The sequence below is a fragment of the Amblyomma americanum genome, chromosome 4 (assembly GCF_052857255.1).
Source record: "Amblyomma americanum isolate KBUSLIRL-KWMA chromosome 4, ASM5285725v1, whole genome shotgun sequence".
Classification (NCBI taxonomy): Eukaryota; Metazoa; Arthropoda; class Arachnida; order Ixodida; family Ixodidae; genus Amblyomma; species Amblyomma americanum.
The window spans coordinates 22,373,525-22,395,643 of NC_135500.1; the positions used below are offsets into that span (position 1 = coordinate 22,373,525).

Below are 22,119 nucleotides of genomic sequence, written 5' to 3' on the forward strand. Positions count from 1 at the left end.
CCGACCACCCGCTCCGTCTCTTCACTCTAACAGATGAAACCATTTCATCTGCAACTATCAATTTTGGTCGGCTCTTGATCAAATGAATGTCACATCTCGGTAACAGTTTTCTTTGACTCTCCGAGTTACAGCAATCCTGCAAGAAACTGAAATATACTGAAACCTGTAATAATTTGTCTTCCCTTTTTCCGCCGAACACATTCCGGTTGGCAGGGCTCAGACGCAACCGCGTCGTAATGAACTACGCTCATTAGTAGCTAAATTACAGAACTTTGAAATAAAAAGAAATATTATGGCGACATCAGCAGTTTGTTTCGATTACATCATACGTGACGAGTTATTCGTGAACAGATCAACTCGAAAAGAAACTAGTTAACTTCGCTTGCAGTCAACCACAGGTGCCTCGTTTTCAGCCTCGTTACAACTAGATTTTATCAACAAGGAATGCAGCATATATAACTCTATCGTCCATAAGGAGCAGGGAATTAAGGTAGTTGTTACAAATGCATGCTTAACTTGAGCTGTTATTTGGGCTGTCTAAAATTATTCCATCGGCATGTATAAGTGCAGAAGCACTAATCCGGAGGTTCAGAGCCTAGAAAGACCGTCTCTTGCCGATATTCGAACCAACCACCTTCCGCAGCCGAGGCGGACGTCCTGTGTACTTCTTCCTGTGTCCTTGTGCTTTGTAGCGCTATAAAGAACTTCCAGAAAATTGGCGATATTTGTCCACTCTGTCCCAAACATAGAAAAAGTGGGAAGAAAAGGAAATAAAAAATATCCAATAATGGGAGTAGAGCCCGCGGAGACGCGAACAAAGGCCGCTGCGCAATACTACGGGGATATCGATCACCGCTTTTTTTTAATCATGACACATACTGCACGAGATTATGCATGTATAGAAAGGGGCTATATACAGATTATCTACTAAGCACCCAGCTAGTGGCTGCACAGCACTAGTTTTATAAAAGGCAACACAACTAAAAGGGCGGCACAGATAGACACGGCCTCAAGAGCTGAAACCAGTCCGGTAGAAAGTCTGTTTTGTCATGAACGTCCTAAGTTGTAGCGTGTGATGCGACAACTGAGGCTATCGCCACAGCCGAACACGCCTCGTATTAAACTCCACCGCACTCTTGCTCTGTACATTGCAGAGCGTCGTCTTCGCCAACTTCTATCCGCTCCGTCCCGCGGCACTGCCCGCTCAATCATTGTCGTCTTCTGCGTAGCAAAAATCCTTCCTTTCGCAATTATGGAGATGTAAACAATCTCTGCAGATTTTTCTTGTGAGCTGTAGCCTAGACATCGCCAGGCGTTTCGAATTATTGTTTAGCATAAAATAGTTTCCAACCGTTTGCTATGTTTTGCTGACTTTTTAAAGGATCTTCTTGTCAATATTAACGAAATCGTTTAGCGGCTTTCTTCATCTCCTGTGTATTTGTTCGATGAATTTCGTTAATCCGACGTTATCTGCAATGCTGAGCCAGCTTTATTTGATCCTTTTCTCTATCGAGCACGACAGCTTCTAAGCCTGAGTTCCACATTCACATTCTCACAGCTAACCAGCTACTAGAATTCACACCTGCCTCAGACAGAAAGAGTAATTAAACTTTACCTAAACCATGGCTTATACATAGCACTTCGTGATTGCAAGGCACACGTGACCGCTTGTTACTTAACCTGGACAAATGAAGTTTGCTTTCGTTTCTTTAAAAGACTCTGCTTGGGTCCGTGAACTGGCTGGAGATATGCACAACACCGTTAATGTGGTGTGTCTCGAAAATCCCACTTAGACTTGACGCTGTACAAAATGTGTTGTCTCGGTGGACCTCACCTGTTACCTGATGTGTAAGGTCGCATGCGACGTGCCGCCACACGGGTATGTGTCATGCCTGCGCGCAGTCACGCCTGACTGAATTTGTCGACACTCATTCAATGCTAGGATTCCCACGTCAGTAAAACTTCTATTTGGGCTAGTTGGTGCATTATTTAACCAAGGGAACGGAGCATCTTGCCTAGAATCCTCGTAATTAATTAGAGTCACGTAATTAAGTGCCGAGGATGCGTGGCTCGTTTGGCTGAGACTAGGATTCTAGGCAAGAGTGCCGACAAGACTGCGCGTGTTAGCCTGGAAGCCTACTATATCAAGAAATATGCAGACACTTGCATCAGCACTCCCTCGTTATCGCTTTTTGTAGCTGAAATAGACTTTTTGGAAGCAGCTAGCGTTTGAGTGCTTGCTGATATCCTTATTGATTGTCCGCTCTCCTCCTTTTTCACCTCTGTTGCTCGCCTTATTTAAGGCAAGCCTCCGCTCAATAAAATTCAGTTGTCAGTCAGCGCTCGTGTTGTGTCTTGTCCTTCTTGTGTGATTGCTTGCTTTTGCGCTGCTCCGTTTCCTTGGTTAAATAGGATTCCCACAAATAGCTCTAGCCATGCAACAAGTACCTTTTAAAATAAATTTTACCTTTAATCTGATGTTTTGGAAACATGTAGTTTCGTCCCTCTGAGGCTGACAACTGGCAGCACATTGAGCTGCTGTCAGTGGATAGATAACAGGCCAGAGAAAGTGAATCCCGGAAGTGGTATATATTGGAGTTGGGAGGTGAGCCAGAAAGAAATAGGGCATAGTAGTTGCGCGGTTTGCTTTTTCACTTTTGTCGCAGGCGCGGAGGTGGTCGATTATAGATAGGGGTCGTGGGGGAGCGTCGAGGGAATGGTTCTGCCCGCGTTGCAAATTTTGTTCTCTTTGTTTTCAGAGGATGTTTTTGCGTTTTGTCGTTCGTTTCAGGTAGCACCATTTGACGTCGCTCCGCCAGTAAGAAATTATTTCAGCACCTTACAATGCTTTCTCGACATTCAGTCCATAATAGTAGCTCAGCATTCCGTGAGCTTTGTGATGTAGGTATTATTTGAACGGGACGGTTTAAATTGTAAACTCAACCAAGTTATTTTATCCAACGAGTTGTTTTCATAGCACTGCCATACAAATTAAAGGTTATATCTGCCATTATTCAAACCATCCAGTAGCCGCTGCGGTAGCTGAGTAGCTGTGGTGCTCGGCAGCTGGCCCGAAAAACGAGGCTTCGATTGCGGATGCGTTGGTCGCATTTCGATAGACACGAAATTCTAGAGGCCTGTGTACTGTGCTATGTTAGTGCACGTGAAAGAATCCCAGATACTCCTAAATATTCGGAGCTCTACACTATGACGTCCCTCACAGCCTGAGTTGTTTTGGGACGTTAAACCCCGTAAAACCAATCGATTGTATCCCCCCACACAATAACGAGTGAAGTAAAGCTATGGTCTGATACATATTTGCTTTCGTGGTTCTGTTGTCGGAAAGCTTTTTTAAGACTCGATATTTTGTTCAGTGGTGTGGGCTAAGTCGGGCCGGTTGGTGGATGTTGATGCAAACGACTGGACAGAGCTAGCGGTACGGAAGAGAACACAGACACCAGCGCATGTGTATGTATTCTTTTCTGCTCCTTCTGTTAGCTCATTTCAGCCGTTACCAGCAACATGTATTTTTGTTTGCCTATATTCGAAATGGTTCGAAAATAATCAGTTCGCAAGCAAAATTTTGATACTCGTGCATCCTAAGGTTCTTGCTGAAGAACAACAAAAGTCTCTCGCTTTTTTTTGTAAGCCTCCTCTCTTAGTTTGCCCAACAGACATTTTTATTAAAGCGAATTCAGTCCTTGCCTAGCCTCTCAGGCGCCAATTCGGTCGTTCCAGCGAAGGTGGCGGCGCCACGCGGCCCCTTTCTGAAGTGGAGAGCCGGTGATCGCTCTGCGCGGCGTGTGCAATCGCAGTGGTTTGGAGCCTGAGATACGCGTCAAAAATGAGCATATTCTGTTTTTCTACAACCTACGAACATTCCAAATAGCAAACATGTTTCTGCCAATACGTAAAGAGTTCGAAAAGCAGTGATTAAGTTCATTCTGCAGGTTGGAAACGAGTTTCAGCCCAATGACACGTCTGTTAATCAGCGATGTACTCTGTTGACGCCACGACACCGTGTCGTCAATGCATTCCTATTCGGAGTTGTGTTCATGCTACCAACGTAGCCTATTACAGCTGCAAGAAAGAAGTGCAGTGCTTAAGCACTGAGCTGATATGGAGTATATTGGTTATATTTTAAGGCGGACGTTTGCAGGAAACAGATTTTTCGTCTCGCTTCAGTTCATTCTGGTCTAGATTAAACACGGCTTTCTGGACACGACGTGATTGCAAAAGAGCGATATGAATGGCAAGACCATCACAATTGTACCTTCATTCCTCGGATATAATGCGTAAAGTGGATGAATAATTGCAAACGCTTCTTAGCAACTGTCGTCTGCTCACTCGATCACAGCGTTTCCCTCCGCTAGTTAAAAACACATTTTGAGCGCTAATTTCGACTGTATTATAAAGCTTGAATGACCCCCTGACCCCCTGGAACCTACGCTGCAGACGGACTGCAATCGGATACAATTAAATCTGCTGCAAAGCTCCGCCCACATTCAGGACCACCGAACAAAATTCCTCCATGAGAAAATGTGGACCACTGGTAAACTTTTCTGTTTACCTAAACACGCAGTCAATCACGCGTGTAAATTGTAGGCTCAAGGATTTCGACGTTTTTCGCTTGTTTGATGCAGTCCAACATTAACAAAGTGATTTTGATCACTGTTGTCATTGGTAAGCGTTGTAATACGCTTCGAGCCATGACCAGTGTTACCAACTGGTGATTTCTTTTTCAGTTGTGTCCTTATAAGATCAGCACGCAATAAATACAAATACCGTGTTTACGCGGGTAAGGGCCGCACTCGTGTAGACGCGAAATATAGCGTCAGACTGTCTGGGTCATTAAAGCAGTTTATTTCCGCTTCCGGGTGAGTGCCGAAAGAAGAAAGTGAACGCGCAAAAAATTACAGTTTAAACTGTTCGTCGCACTTCACCATGCTGAGTTCGCAAGTTTCAACGCCAACGGGGTTATTGCATCTTTAGTAAAACAGCGCGAACAACGTAGGACAAGATGAAGGAGGACACAGGACGGGCGCTGACTCTCAACTAAAGTTTATTAGGCAACACCTGGTGTTTATAAAGAAAATCACACAGACAAGTACATGACATGTCACACTAAAAGCGATAAAACAAAGAGGCAGAGATGCATACGACGCTCAAATGCCACCAAGAAAGGCTATCTCGTTGTCACAAAGAATGACTGACGGTTTTCTGACACAACTGGCCTCTTGACTGATATAAAAGGCTTCCATTACTTCCCGCGTGGTCTGTTCTCTGTGCGTATAAAGCACCTTCGTGCTACGCCAGATGGCCGTGCATTTTTTCTTTTTCTTTTTCATTACCTCATACTTTTTGCAGTGGCTGACCAAGTAAGAAAGATCCTTGTCATTTTCCAGATTATTTTTGTGCTCCTGTAACCTTTTATTTAGGCATCGTCCTGTCGTCCTGTCGGCACTTGCGAACTAGGGATTCCATGTTCATATCGATAAAAATTTATTTCGAGCCTGTAATGGAGCCAAACGAAAGCATAGGATCTTGTTAATGACCAAGAATCATTTACTTCTGCTTATCTACACTCTAACAATCACGCCAAAGGTGCCACAACGTCAGGAAGGCGCTTTGCTTTTATAGAGATGCATGCTATGGCATCGGCGCCATCTCCGCCTTGTCCGCCATGTCGCACTGCCGCCGCGCCACCTGGAATGGCCGAATACAAGACCACGTGGATCAAGTACTGAGCAGACCAGAACGGCGTCAGAGGCATGCTTGGCAGTCCATGTTCTTATTGCTGGCTGGCTCCCCTCTCGAGCAGAGGGAGGAAGAGGAAAAAACTTCATTGTACTCTGGTGCTTCTTTCTGCGGACAGAAAGAATTTCGAGCCGTGAAAAAAATAGGTTGGGAGGCGCTGAAAGGACAACTTAAACCGCGAAGAAAAGTTCTGGGAACCTGGAAGTGCTGCAAGCCATGAAGAAAAGTCACCGAGAGAGCCGCTGTGCTCCTATTGTCGTAAACCGGACCCCGCTACAAACACGTGCGCGAGCGCCCGTTACCTGGCGCCGATGTCTAGCACGGACAGATATCGGCGCCTCGCCGAGGTTCGGCGGCGTCTCCTGCAGTGGGCATGCGTAGACCGGTTCTGTAGTATGTTAAGAGCGCCGACTTTGGGCGTGTGCACCAAAAAAACGGCCCTTGGAGCACACTTGCAGAATATCGAGCGTCCTCTACAGTTTGCCAACCGAAAACCATCTTTCTTCATGCTAACCCCTTCAGTCAGCAGAGCAGCAAGCGAAAGGGCGGTTTGCAACCGTGGGTTGCTGGCCGGAAGCAACCTTCCTGTAAGTCGGCAATTCTACAAGTTCTCCATTCACTTCTGAGAAAATGAATGCTGCACGTCGGAAGTGCCCTGTCGATAGATCTTTGTGTTTGGTTGCCTTAGGGTGCAGTGACGCGAGGCAGATGAGATCATGTGTCTTTGAAAAAGCGTTGTCCCCATTCTCAGTGCACGCTCTGACCTTTCCCACGTGAGAGGCATACGAGCACAGTGACATGTCTAAAAGAATAGTGACGCCATGCGTACTCAAAACAATATGAAAATAAGTGGCAATAAAGAATAAGATATCTGCCGTTCTGCAGTGGTAAGCGAGTCTCATAATAAACTGCACATCTCCAGCCAAAAATCTTTAATTTTAACCGAACGTTTTAAAGCCGACTCGGCTCCTTCATCAGGGGTGACTGAGGGCAGTAGCTAGCGCCTCTAAGTATGGAGAGGAGGAAGGGGTCAAAGGAACGAAAGCTGTAATGCGAAAGGCGTGGTGGAGGGGGAGGAAGGAGGGAGGGGGTTAAGGCTGTTAGTAACGTTGCCGCACTGTGGGGAGGCTGTGGGGGGGCCGATGCAGCTTGCGTCGCAGTCGGCGCAAGGAAATTTGTGGAGAATGCCTTGGGCTCCTCTCCGCGGCCGGTCTCTATGAACAGGTAGGCAAAGCGCAACAGTGTTTGTGGGCTTCTGTGCAACCTGGAGACCATCTTTTTTCGGGAATCTCGCGATGGTTTCACTGACACCTCCTACATCAGGTAGAGTGACGTATTTTGGTGGTGGCGTTGGTCTTTGTGCGTTGATTTCTTGGCGCATGTTGTCGTGTTTTTGACGTCGAATGGTTTTTGAATAAAGTTTTTTGGGTAGCCTTTCATGATGAGTTCTTTGAATATTGTGCGTTGTTATTTTTTTCTGTCAAGTTCTGTACTTGTTGTGCAGATGAGACTGAGATGTGCAGTTTATTATAAGTCTTCAAACCCAACCAGACAGGCAAATCTGTCAAAATGTTTAGTTTTTTTAACCGAGTCTCCTGATTTTTGTTCTCTTTAGCGGTGTTCTTTTGTCTTTGATATAGTGGCGTTGGAGACTCGATGCACCGTGCCTTTCGTCGCCAAGTGATCTCTGGTTAAATGGACAGTTTGCTCCAATCGACTCATTTCTTGCCACACAAAGCGAAAAAACGTGCTTTTTGTAGCTTTCACCAATTACGCGGCCGCAGAAGGGTCTCGCCCATTCACAATGGTCGGCTTTATTTTGTACTGTACACAGGCCATAACAACACAGTGCACTCACGTTGCATGACAAGGAACGAAGTAAATGCTCTAAGGAAAAGCCTTTCAGCGTGCCGTATTTTTCAGCGAGTGAGCAGATGAGACCCACGGCCACTCGATGATGCGGTTCCATCGAGCGGCCGCATTGATACCAACCGCTGCCTCGACACCCTAGTAGAACAACAGCGGGCTAACGGGGTCGCATTTTTTATTCTGGCACTGAGGCTTCAATTTTGGATTTTGAAGTGGTCTGTGAGTATGTCTGAAATTTACTTGACCTGAAATAAAATAATCGGACATGTTTTACGGCCGCGAGTGAGTTTCGAACCCGGGGCGGCGAGAACACATCAGTTTTGCTGGTCACTGCATTAGACAACTGCAACATCGCCGCAGCCGAAAATTCTGCGTCTTAAAATACCAGTCTCTTGCGCTGTGTTTTGGATATCATCGTCTTCATCAACTGCATCCGTGCGCAACGAAACCGAACACTGAAACAGCACTGAAAACCGAATAGCTAGCACTTCTAATTGCATTTGGCGAAACCACGATAAATCATCCGACATTTGTTTTTGTGCCACTCTTTACCTGTGCCATGCGCTGTGCTTTTAACAATGCTGGTGGAATGCCTTAGGTTGGTGGAAGGCATTAAAGAATATAACTGATCTTCAGCAGAAACTCTGATGTCCTTTCTGGCAGATTTTTGTCAGCGTCTGGAGAGATCCTTTGCCAGGACTGGCACATTCGCGGTTGTGTTTTTTTTTATGACAGCCTGGAGACAAAAGTGCATCCATGACCGCTCCGGGCCGTTTTCACAGAGGCGTCGACTACGTCATGCTTCCCACCGTAGGGGGCAGAAACACAGCGCACTCAATAAGCAACCACGGACTGCGCTCCACACTTTGAGGAAAGATAAAAAGAGGGAAAAAAGAAAGGCAGGCAAAGGCACAGCAGGAGATCCCTCCCCATTGTCCTTTTCTTCCTCCCCCTTACCATCTGCATCGGGGTGCCCGTGTATCTCTTGAAAAAGAATTTCGCCCTACCTAAGCACCTGCTCACATCCTTGACCCTTCGCGTTACCGCATCTCCCACTTCACCGTTTGATGCTGCGAGCCGTGCGTGTTGTTCTCGTAGCCTTTGTGGGAGGAACACTGCCAAAAATTTCGCCCGAAGGGTAGAGGGAAATTCAAGGAAGTTTTGGTTAAGACGATTCCCATTTCTTGAGTATTTATTTTAAAAACAAGCGACAACAGCAATGGCATATCGCTTTAAGCATGCGGCTCGAGGACGGTGTGTGATTCCTTCCCCAGTGCCGCCGTTTAGTTACTGGTTTCCAATGAGCACAAGCTCTCTCGAAGCCTGGCGCTTGGTTTCTTTGAGCTGAAGCGCTCGGAAAATGGTCTTTCACCTAACCTTGTGTTGAAGAAAACACTTCATCCCATTGCACTTGGTGCAAGGTTGCCATTGCACTATTAAAACTCATCATCAGCAAAAGAAAACATTTCTAAGAAATGGATACCCAACATTCTTCACTCGATGTATCATCCAAAACCGAAAAGGATGCAACGAAAACAGCTGTATATGCTTATATGCTAAGGACACACCGGTGGCAAAATCGCGTATGCAGCTCGTACGTAGAAGGTGTCAGCGAAACCTTGGCCACTATTAACTGAAAGGAGGGGATGCAAACTACACACAAGCCGGCCACCATTATCGGACGCCTCCTCTGCCCCTTCAAAGATAGTCATCCTAAAGATAATGCCTAAGGCGTGGTCATGATGCAGTATATACCTTTCGTCGAGAGCATGGTGTCGTAGGCTGTGGAAACAAGTTATGGCACATTTAAAAGTCGCCGGATAGTGTTAATCGTTGCCTGGAAACGGCTCCCTCTTCTTACTCCCGCGGTTTGTGTGCTTATAAAGCCCCTGCAACTCCAAGGGTGCCACACCTTGAAGAAGTAGTAGTTTACCAATCGTTTCAGAGGCAACAACAACTGACGAAAATACAAAAAGGAAACCAAAAATGTTGCCGCCCGGCGATTGCTATCTACTCTCTCAAGCACCGGAACTGCAACCGGCGGAAATAAAGGCAAATAGAGAGGATAGCGAGAAGCACATAGAAGAGTGACAGAAAAAAACAAAACAAACGGGGGTTGGTTTGCACGCCATATGCAAAAAAAAATCTAATATGTTCGCGCCACTCTTGCGACAGTGCTTATAAGTACTGCTGCACATATTCCCAACACGGTAAATTCAGTGCATATTCAGGGCCGCGCGCACGTAGCGTCCTGTCGCTAATCGCTCGTGCGAGCGGCACATTGCACAAGCGGGCTGGATGGAGCGCCCAGCCGCTGCGCTGGAGATATCCACTAAGCTTTGAAACGTCGTGTTATCGGACAATAACTTCTGTTCATTTCTCAGCAAATTTAAATCATAATACTTAACAGGGGTTTGATTCTTGATTGCTGCTCTGGGTAACGGCGTAGTTAATAGCTTGACATACTGATGGCCCACTCTTCAGAATAGTTCCCAGCATGCCATTCTATGAAGTCTTCGTTAGCGGTTCATAGTTTACGTACACAGCTGACATAATTGCCGAAACTAGCATCGATTACAGCAATGATAAATCCCTATCGACGGTGAACGATCGAATCGTGAGAGGCACTATACCAACCTAGAAAAAAATGTCGTGAACTACCACACACTAATTTTTACATTGGACAAATCACCTACTGCCATAAAACGCAGCATCAGGTTTGCTGCCTCTTATAGTGCAGCACTCAGTCACTTCAACGCGTACGTGCTGCACTTTCACCACATCGACAAAACTTTCAAAGAGCTGTCTGCTATTGAGGCTAATAACTGGAGTGTTAAAATGTAGTCATTAATACACGATTTTAAAATTTTCAATGCACAGTGCAAGAACCATATACAAGTATGGGTGAGTGAACTCTAAGTGTGAGCGTCCGGGAATTACGCATTTCACTGCTTGAACGAAAGTACCGGGAAGTTTCATTGCTTTACACTGTTAATGCGCACGCAATTCCACTATCACCTATGCCCGTGTCGTGGCGTCACTGTATGTGCCTATGTACCTGTCAAGCAAAAAAGTCTCCTTATAATTTTCGCTATAAACCTCATGGTAGGCACGCGCTTTCTTGTAGCACTTTATGCAGCAGTCCATGGTTGTAGCCTCACACCGATGGGGGAACTTTTGATAAAAGTGCGCATTCCTACGGCACGGCTCAACCTCCCAAAGGAACCTACCAAAACAGGGGCACTGTAGCAGGGACACTGTAGCAGGGCCACTGTAGCAGGGACGTGCGCCTTGTCAACACACCGAGAGAGGGCGCCACGCGTTTCTTGCCTGTGCGGGGGATTTATAATCAATAGAAAAACAGCGCAGGAAATCTTTTGCTCCACTTAAATGTAATATACTTTATATTTCTTTAAATATAGGACATTACGCTACCTTAAGCTCCGACAGCTTGTCGATGTATTTTAAATTAGGGCTTTGGTGAGCAATGAAGTGAAGTCAAGTGGGGTACTTTTCGAGACCTCGCCATATAGGCTCCATGCTATCGTAGCTCATTGCGCATGGTAAACGCAATATGTAAGCTACGTTGATGAAACTCTACTAAAAGAAACTTTAAGAAGCATTTAACATATAGGTGAGAGAGCTAATCTCTAACTTTTATGTGCGAGTAGGTATTAATTTTTATTTTTCATCGCCATTGAGTTACGCACAGTCGCGCCGCCGGCTGTCGCGAGATGGCGCGACCGGTTTTTCGAGGCGCATGGGCCAGAATCCTGGGGATGAAACAAAAAGTTAACTTCACCTTCGAATTCAAGGGAATAATAGGAAAACTTCCAACCGGCATCCAACACGTCGGGGCCAGAAACGTCCATCTTGCTAGTTACACCTCTCGCGCTGATGCTGTTTTCGGACATGTCGCCGATTCCACCCAGAGCCCCAAAGCCCACGACCCACAAGTTGTGACTCCCACGTTCCGAGACTACTCGTTGCGCCATATGTTGCGCTTTTCAGGAGACTTTTCGGAATTGCAAGTTTCTTTGCCGGTGATGATACGCTTGCGTAGACGCGCGGAGAGCGGGGTTGCTTTTGCTTGTTTTGTGTTGCTTCATTGCTAAACTCCTTGACATGATTATCTGCCTCAGACAGAGAAAAGAATTCAACAAGACAAAACAAAATCTCAAACAGAGGTAGATTTCGCGGGGGGGGGGGGGGGGGGATATATCCATAATTAGAGGGAGCGCCGATCGTGCCGATCGCGCCGAGTGAAAACGGCGGCGGCGGGGGCGGCGGTTGCGCGCCGATCAGTTTGCGTTGGCGGCGGCGGCACGCCGATGCCTCGGCGCACACCTCTAGTAGTTTCTACTCATCGCCAACGGAAACAGCGTAGCCTTGATCGTGCTAAGAGATGCCCTCTCCCCTTCGCTCTCCCGCCGGCGGCGGTGCAACGCTAGCAGGATGTGGATGCTTCTGGAACCCAGTTTCCGCGCTTGACCAATGGGGTCGCGGCCCTGCGCGAGAAGAAGGAAATTGTGCAGTTCATACGGTGCGTATGTGCGCGCCTGCCTTGGCGCCAAGAACGAACAGACGCGGACCGCGCCTATAAATGGGGGCGTTTACCGCTGTCTGTCAGCCGGAGCCGCCGTTTAAGCTTCAGAGAAGCGCGCCCGCTCGACTCCCGGGAGAACACCACTCCCCCAGCCACGGACCAGCGAGGCAACGTGCGCCAACCTGCGGAACAGCTCCGTCGTGCTTCTCTTGTCGTCGGACTGTCGCAGTGCCCGGTGAACAGATTGCTTTTTTTTGTTTGTCTCGGTGTGTTAGAGCACTGTAGGCGCAAATATTCTCTTGAAAACTAAACATTTTGACAGATTTGCCTGTCTGGTTGGGTTTGATGACTTATAATAAACTGCACATCTCCAACCAAAAATGTTAACTTTAACCCAACGTTTCGAAGCCGACTCGGCTCCTTCATCAAGGGTTTTTTTACAGGCATATTTTTAGCGCAAAGGACGGGACGAGATACAGACAAGACGAGCACGGGCGCTACTGACAACTGCTTTATTGAAGAAAGATCGAGGCATATAAATACATATCTGGACTGCGCCAGCGCTACCTAACAAGGAACTTGGAATCACAGCAGATGACGCGATAGGAAATTGATCTCAGCATTATACAAAACGACAGACGTGTCACTAACGCAGTTCTGACCCCCTTTCCTGATAAAGAAAGCTTCCAAAGTTTCACGGGCAGTTTTTTGACAACTTCTGCCAAGGATTGAAGCACTCCGGAACCGTGGCTCACACTTGGTACAAGCAATGCAGTGGGCAACTAAATTCGTGCGTTCCTTATTGTAGATATCTTTAGCATGCTCCCGGAGTCGATCGTTTACGCAGCGCCCTGTCTGGCCGATGTACATCTTGCCACATGACAGGGGAATCCTGTACACGACGTTCATAGCGCACTGCACAAACCGTTTTTCGTGGTTCTTTTTGCAGCCCCTTTTTTTGTCTTCGCAAGTAATGCGGCGGCTCAGCTGAGCAAGTTTCTTAGGGGCTGAAAAAACCATAGGCACGTCAAACCTATTAGCCACCTTTTTCAGGTTGTGGGATACCTTGTGCAGGTACGGTACCACTTCCGGGTTTTGCTGACCATCCATAGTCTTTGCTGCAGATGTGCGCTTACCAGGATTCATTTTCTTGAGGAGCGTTTCTGCGACTGCCATCACGACCGACCCCAGGGAAGCCGGCTAAAAACAGCCTACCCAATTGATGCTCAAAACTTGCCTGCATCTCATGGACACACGACTTCCTTAGCGCCGAATCCAAGCAGAGAGTTGCTATGCCTCTCTTTACTATTTTCGAATGAGAGGAGTCGTACGGCAAGAGCTCTTTTTGTGCTCGGGGAGAATACGCCCAGCAGACGTGCTTTTCCCTGAACATAAGCCTCAAGTCTAAAAACTGAAGAATCCCTTCGACTGGAAGTTCGTAGGTAAAACTGAGCCCTCTGCCATGTAGTTTAAAATCATCAAGAACACACTGTAGTGTTCGCTCATTAGAAATGGGGCAGAGGTTGTTTAAAACAATTAAAAAGTCGTCCATAAAACGAAAAACTTTAAGGACTTTGTCATTGTTAAAATGATTAAAATGATCGTGTAAAGAGCGATCAATATATGATAAAAAAATGTTGCACAAGCCAGGGGCGATGCATGAACCAATGCAAATGCCCTTCTTTTGTAGATAAAACTGGTCGTCAAATTTGATAAAAGTGGAACGAAGATAAAATTCTAAAAGGCCTAAAAAGTTGTCTACCGTCAAACCTGCAGCATTCTGGAAAGCCACAGCACCATTTTCATCTATGCAATCTTTGACGGCAGCAAACAATTCAGGGTGAGGCACAGCATAAAAGAGCTCTTCTACATCGATAGAGAAGGCATACTTCACGTCACTATTCTCTTCAAAAAATCGAACTATATCGGTAGAGTTCTTCACGAGGAAGGGGTCATTTATCACAAGGCCATTCAACACCTTCAAAAGAAACTTACTGACACAATGCTGCCATGTACCACCTTCGTTCACAATAGTGCGGAAAGGGGAATCCGGTTTATGGGTTTTAACACTAAAGAACACCTGCAACGCGGAACTTTCACTGACTGCAATATCCCTTGCGAGCCTCTCCAGATTTAAACGCTTGCAAAGTTCGGCTGCTTTAGTCTTAACTCTTGTTTGGCCTTTTTTCACTAGGACAAAGTTCTTGGTAACCGCCGAAGCTGCTTTTTCATTGTACATAGACCTAGGTAAGGCAACAAAGCCACCCACCTTATCTGCTTATCGTCTTGTCTGTATCTCGTCCCGTCCTTTGCGCTAAAAATATGCCTGTAAAATCCGAACACCAACTAGCCCAACAACTCACCCTGTTCATCAAGGGTGACTGAGGGCAGTAGCTAGCGTCTTTTAAGTATGGAGGGGAGGGGGTGAAATGAACGACAGCTGTATCGCGAAAGGCGCAATCGCAATCACCTTCAAGTGTTACTTTGCATGAGTTGTAATGTATTGTAAATCACTTTATAAGGGCTCATACGAGTGATTGTAAAATCCCTGTAGCGTCTCTTTGATGTATAAACTGTATTGTTTTGTGAACGTTTAGCTCCTACCCATTCACTGCCTTGCGACAGGCGAAAGCTGGGCACCAAACGACTACCGCTCATGTCACTTGGTAGCTGGCCTCTGGCTGAGCCTGCCACGCTGAGACGAGCGCATCTCATTTGTGACCGAGACCGCTATCCCCACACGCTCCAAGGGTGTCTGGGAGTGCAGGATAAAGTGCGCGAAGAGGTGACAGAAGCCCCTGCAGTTCCATTGCATGGTATCGAATTTTTCTAATCTATTAGCCGGCCGCGAAAGTCGGAGTAAAGTTGTTGGTCTGCTTGCATTGTTTATCTTCCTTGCACAAGGGGCGCCCACCGACAGAGACGGTAGGTTGATTTGACTGACTGGAGGCTTTCTTCGCACCAGGGGTGCTCCCTCAGTGACAGTTTTGTGACGATTTAAGATGCAGGTATTAAGTGAGTGCGATTTGAAGTATTGTGTACAAAAATTTACGCTACATACAAGTTGATTCACAAGAGACAATTTAAAGCGGCAAAAAGGTTAAACAAAAAAATGTGGCACTCGTTAACTTTAGGGGAGACCCCTACTCGGCATAGCCGAAGATGCATTACACCTGACCGTAGCACGGAACAACTTTCCAGAGCTCCGGGCCTTGGTTTTAGCGATCTAAAGGCCCGGCCTCCATTCCGTAGCATCCAGTTTAAGGGAATGGACCCTCAAAATGAATGGGCGACTAGGTTTACTTTGCAACGCCCCGTACTTCCACAGTATTACTGAACTCTCTCCCTTACAAAGTAAAAAAGAGGAACTTAAGTACGCCTGCTAGCCCTATTGAAGGAGCAGCGATTTGCAGAGCCACCTCCAGAGCTTGCCTGCACGGAGCTGCCTCAGCAGTGGAGACGCCCAAGACAGAAAGGCATCAAGCCTGCAAGTGTTCTCGGCGTGAACTGGTGAGCCCCACGAGAAGGCGGTGCGCAGTTGCCAGCGACTGCTCGCCTTTCAGGTGCAAACCTAGACTACCAGGATGAAGCTAGCCAAGTAGCCGCAATCCAGTCACTTGGTGCTGAGCTGGTGGCACTGGGTGACCTTCCTTTGCCGCTGTTTTGCGGGACGTGCGGGACGTTTTGCGGGACGAGGGTGTATATATATATATATATATATATATATATATATATATATATATATATATATATATATATATATATATATATATATATATATATATATATATACAGTAACATTTATGGTAAAATGCAAATGTATTAAAACATGCACGCCTGCATAGTCTGCAAGCCTGGATTTTGTGGCCACTTCCCAAACAAAATGAACCGAAATTCCTACCGCCATAATGGCACCAGCTCTTTTATGGAGAAAAATTTTGATCATTCATCTAGGTGCCAAGTGGTCGCTTTCATGAGCGTGACCCATCAGTACAGCACAGTTTTGTGCATCACTCTAGTTTCCCTTTATTACACTTGCTTTTCGTACAGGACTGCACAGAATCTGAGTCGTAATACTCTAGTCCTTGTGCCCTCTGATTGTGGAGGTGAGGGAAGTTTCTGCTCCTGTGTTATCTCGCTGCATGGTTTGAGGCAGTGAATAAAGGTCACCCTTTAAGTTATTCGTTCATTAGCTCTGTTGGAGCCGCCAGCTGTTGCCTGCTTGGCTGTGAAGGTTTGCTCAAAGGGCTTTGAAAGTTTGTGAGAATGGCAGCCACAGTCCAGATTTGATTGATTATGGGAGCCATTGTGAGCGGGATCGGCCGATCAAATATATGAAATGATTTGACCCTTCTTATTTTCCTTTCTAGATGGATCCTCAATGAAGCAATCTCCTTAGTTTTCTTGACTTGTTGTTCAGAGAGGGCATTCCTGTGCAGAAATGGTGGAATGTTCAGCTTAACATTTTTGCTTGCCAAAAAGTCCTCAATCAAGAACCCCTTGTCTGCCATGACAGAATCATTTTTGTCAAACTTGAGGTTCGGAAATCCATTTTCAGTACGGCCTCCATATCTGAGATTGAACCTGTGTACAGCTCTGACACAAAGCTCACTAAGCCATTTCGTGAAACACCATTGAGGCCTTTAAAGGTATTTGAGGTCTTGTAAGTAGAGTAGGAGCTCGACTGGAGAGACAGTGAGGAGGGCACCTCACACTTTATCTCTATTGCATCCAAAATAACCCTTGTTGTCGGATACTTGCTGAATGCTGCAGGCATTGTTGCGTCTATAACAGCTCTTGGTACCCAGAGTGGTAGTTTGCAGAGTCTTATGTACATGAAGTTAATCCATGACACACATATATGTGACACTTGACTGAGTGATCCCAAATCTGTGTGCCAGGTCATGCTCGAAGAGGCCGAGACGAAGCCTTGCAAGTACGAGGAACAGTTCATTTTCTACCGTCAGCTTCCACCATCGGCCTCCGCTGGCTTTGATGCCAGCATTCCTAAGAACATTACTCGCATTCTTTCCGGGGTTGATGTAAGTCATCAATGCCAGGAAGTGCTGGTATGATGGTATTCGAGTGTTAACAAGGAAGTCCTCATTTGAATGTTTAAAACGGTCAATGCAAAAGCTTGTTGTAATTTCTTTTTCTTCAAGACGTGAACTGAGGCGGCGATTTTCTTGGAGGAAAGTGCTACTCTTTCTTCGTCGGGAGCAGCTGCTCCTGGAGTGTTTCACATTCATATTTATGTCTGTCTATTTCATTTGCCTGTGCGGAAACCACACCCTCGAGATGTTTCACTTCACTGATAGGCTCGCCACTACCTAATAAAGGGGTTGTACCAGAAGCAGGTGAACAGTTGGTGGTGTCTCTCACTGTTTCAGGTGCTTCGGACTCTAGAGCTGCTGCAGACAATCGATCAGTAGACTGGTCACCAAAAAATTCCGCTGCACTGTCTTCTACAGTCAGTGCTTGAGCAACAGCTTGATCTAAAATCTGATGTGCTTGTGGACAGGCGCTCAATGTTCGCTTCTTGGGTGATTTGCGAAGCTGTTGCTTTTTGCCAAAGCTGAACACACTGGGGAAGGCTATTTGTCGCAGTAAGTTGTTGTCGCAAGCTACACCAGGAATAAAGTCTGATGGCAGGAAATGCCTGGAACACACTCTTGTGCATTTTGTCACCTTGGAGTATTTCCCTTCGTCGCGCTTTATGGCGATGATCCACTTTTTGTATAATGTGGCATCTCTTGGGAAGCGATGATAAGAAACCTGCAAGTTTCAAGAGATGTACATGTAGTTAAAACCTGTATCAACAAATAATTCATCAGTAACCTATATTTGATATACATGAATATTTTGACCAGCGTGCGACATTTAAAAATACTCCGCCTGATAATAAACACAGCTGAACCGCAACGGTGCAAGTGTTTATTACCAGGCTGTTGTGGTGAATATGCATATTTATCCAGCGGGCACTTTCGATCGCGATTTTTCGCGATGCGGAATATTAAACAAATTGCGATCGGCCGCAATCGTAGGCGATCATGTTGTGCGCTAGAGCTCGGCAAACTTGGTGCGGTTCCTTTAGTTGGAGCGCGTAAGAGTGATAATTGATCACGATCGTAAGTCCCCGTGTGCCACCGGCGTGAGAATGTGCATCCAGCGCTTTATCCGCACTATCCGGCATCTCAATCGCGGCGCGAAGGTGAGCCTGTACCTGAGCAAAGCTCGGCATTAATGCACGCCCTTGTGAACACGGCTTACAAGAGCGAGCGCCATGTCCCTAATATTTACAGCCTTTGCACATTCACAGCATCTGAATTTTCTCTAACGACACGGCTGCTGTCACGGCTGTAGGGTAAAAAAAAGTGCTGCTCTCTGTACATGCAGATAACACGGGCACACCGCGGGGTTGACGCGAGAAGTAAAGGAAGCCTTTGACAACTTTCACTAACATCGGTTAAGGTACAACACGGTACTTCTCTAACCGGTATTGTCATTTGTAGTCAACTCGAGATTATTTTTTTTTTCACCGAGACGACTATTAATAAGGGGTACCGGGTACGTCCGATGTTTCCCTACTTCTCGGGCACGGATTACACGGGTGTGAAAGGAAATACCACGCACCTTGTTACTGCCTGGATCCTTGGGTCCTCGCTGTTTACACCAGGAGACACAGCAGCGCGTCGGCATTTTCGCTATACGATGTGGGTCGATCTGCGGCTTGTGAATCCGCGCGGGCCTTGCGCATACAGTCTCCGCTTCCCATAGAGTAATGGCGGTTATGCTGCTTCCTCGCCGTTACCAAGATGGCGGACCTAACTCTCAGCTTGTGAACGACATGGCGCTGCGCATTTCGCATATGGTCTATTGCGGCTTTGTTACGTTCCTGGGCGATTGAACGAACGACGAACAAGCGGCGAAACCGAAGGTTGTCGGAATGCATTCATTCCATCTCGGCAACCGGGCAGGAAAGCGACGCAGCGCTCTGCGGGGCGCTTTAATAGCCCGCGATATCAGCGCCACGGTATCAGCGTTTTTCATACGCGTCATAACAAACAAGAAATTAGCAATACGTTCCGCGCGACAGAGGATGTTACCAACAGAAGAACGTAACAGCTTCCTCCGCCTCTAGTGAGGATGGAGCTTTGGTCGAACCAGAACCTATCGGGTGGATTGTGCTGGAAACCACGCTCAAGGTATAGGCTTGATGATTGGTGTAAGACTGCGCTTGATTAAAGCCTACATTTTTTAATTACATTAGTTTGAGGCCAGTGCGCGCCTGCGGTCTACGCGGATAGATCTCAGTGAATCACGGTGCTCCCCACCCGTGCATCCGTCGCAAATATCCACGAAAGCGCGGAGGTCACTGTCCGCTTAACAGCATCGCTACGACGGCCGATGACTGCTAGCATTGTTAAATGCGCACATCCGCCAGTGCACCAGGAAAGCACGCGGGAGCACACAAAGGGTACTGGTAGACACGCATCGCTGCTCGGTCCACTGTGGCGTTCCCACTGCGGCGTTCTCACGGCAGCGGATCTCCATGCCACTTCGCTGGGAATGTGCGAACCTTAGAAGCGTAGCAGACTGGACGAGTTGGTGTTCCATGGTAACAATACAATTTCAAACAGCGCTAGACAACAGGACCAGAAAGAGGCGACAAACACAGCGCTGAACCTGCCTGGTGTTCCGCCAAGGCCTGCCTCTTTCGCTTGCCGGCATTATTGACGGCGCTGAAGCGTCGCGGGCCTCCGCCATCTAAACTTTCCTCGACGAGCTAGAAAGTTAGTGGTCCTGTCAGTAAGCTGGAAAAACTCATCCGCGGACAGGCGACGCGCAGGTGCAGCGGCGGAAAAGGAAGGAAAAGAACATCATGCGATAAGGGTAAGAACTCCTCCGGGGAGAGGGTATTCGCATTGTTTTCCTTGTGTTTTTTTTTCTTGAGCCAAGCCCTGGGCTCGAGGTTGCGCCCAACCTTCCTGGGCAGTGGATACGTTATATAGAATTTCACTGGTTATTGAAGCATAGGGTGGGCCTTGAAACATGACCGCCCTAACTTTTTTGTTTGCGAAACCTGTAAAAATGCAAGCAAAGACATTAGACAGAAGTCTGGGAGAGGACTCCGAGCTCGGCACGTACTTCTACAACTGCCTATAGGCTTTAATCCTTGGGTCGATAAGTAAGGTCATGTAGAGTATCAATATGTGAGAATTTCCCTTGATGTTACAGTCAATGCGACCGTCTCTGTGACTCAGCTTGTGTAACTTGCAGTTTTCAATGTTGTATATTCCTTTAAATATAATCCTCTTTTCACCTTCTGCATCTCCACATCTTCCTTTATCACCGCCGAACAACAACGCTTGGAAGGGTCTGAGCCATTCCGAAGAACACAAAGGACCATCAAGAAATTACTGATTCGGCGTCCACCCCGAGGTGACAACCTGCAGGCCCCATAGTGTGCTGGCATTGGGCAACGCCCAGTTCGCAGTGGCCACCCAGGAGGACCAGAAGGAATCGATCTCCGGCACCAGCCATGGGAAGAAGGTACCCGGGCTCACCGACCCTAAGGCGGTGTTAACCTTGCCGCTCCGGACGAGTTTGGAGAAGCAACGGCACCTACTACCGACACTAGCACAGGGGAGCGGGATTCCTTACGTCTCTTTGAGGTGGTTATGTCTGAAGCGTAAACGGGTGTATGGTGCGGATGCGAAGCATGATGGCGAGCTCAGCCAACAGAGAGGCAGAGGAGAGTGCATTGGAGGAAAAGGTATTCGATCACGACGACCTGCCAAGCGAAATGTCGCAGGAGGACAGAATTATGGCAAGGGCAGTGGCAGATGCGGCGACGAAAGAGCCGGTAGCGGAAACGCGACGAAAGGCAACCCCAGTAACAGGGTTTAGTAACAGGGTCTGATGTCATAGGTATCTGCCGCATGGAACTATATTTTCAGCTCGAAAAGCTTAAGAGCGAATCTCGAGAACGCATCGAGTTGCGCATACTTGGCATAAAAACGACAGGATGCAGAATGACCCCCTTAATGCCGGAACCTGACGAGCAACGTCGAACAGGCCTCGACACTGTATCAAAATGTCCCATGGTCAAAAAGGGCCTCAACCCCAGTAACACACCTAATCGGTCTAGTATTGGGAAGGTATTGGCAAAGGCCGGTCCTATACAGGATCAGAGTAAAACCATATATTTCCAATATTGGGCAGATTATCTGTGCTGCTTGGGAAGTTACCGTGTAAAGTGGATGTACTGCTGTGGTTTGACGAGGTGGGAAGGGCATTCACAACGTACGATCTGCCAGAAAACAGCCGCGTATATTTGATCACGCCAGCGCTGACCTAAGGTGTGCGGTACTTGCGTCGTGGACTTAGGGACGATTAGTGCGGTAGCTACCACTCAGTGAAGACAGCCGTATTAACCAAGCTAAACTCACCCCCGCCGAGCGCCTAGACCGGTTCGAGCGCGCCGCAAATAATAATTGGTTTTTTGGGGAAAGGAAATGGCGCAGTATCTGTCTCACATATCGCATGGACACCTGAACCGCGCCGTAAGGGAAGGTTTTTGAGGGAGTGAAAGAAAGGAAGTGTGACGTAGTGCAAGTCATGCACACGCGCCTAGCCGGACAGAAGCAGCCCCCATTTCTGTTATCTAACCGCTTGCCTATATAACCGCTCGCCTTCTTCAATAAAGCGTCATTCATGCACCATGCTTCGTCGTGTCCACATGGTGTCAGAAGTGGCCGGTTAGCGATCGCGCAACGCAACCGGGCAACATAACCGACGGCAGAAGCACGGCAATCCGGGATGCCCGGGTAATTTCATCGGACCAGAGCCATGACAGACGCCGAGCAGCACCGCGCCCAGCCTGCCGCCCCCGTCACTTCGCTGCTGCCACCACCAAAGGCCCTGGATACAACGGGAGATGTCTG

The 22,119-nt window shown here is 47.3% G+C and overlaps 1 protein-coding gene and 1 pseudogene across 2 annotated transcripts in view; both read right to left on the minus strand.

Annotated features, from left to right (window-relative positions):
* The window catches only part of LOC144130047 (uncharacterized), an 836,651-nt gene that overhangs the window by 497,347 nt on the left and 317,185 nt on the right, over positions 1-22,119 (minus strand). The window lies entirely within an intron of this gene.
* On the minus strand, positions 16,351-17,421 carry LOC144127635 (uncharacterized; annotated as a pseudogene).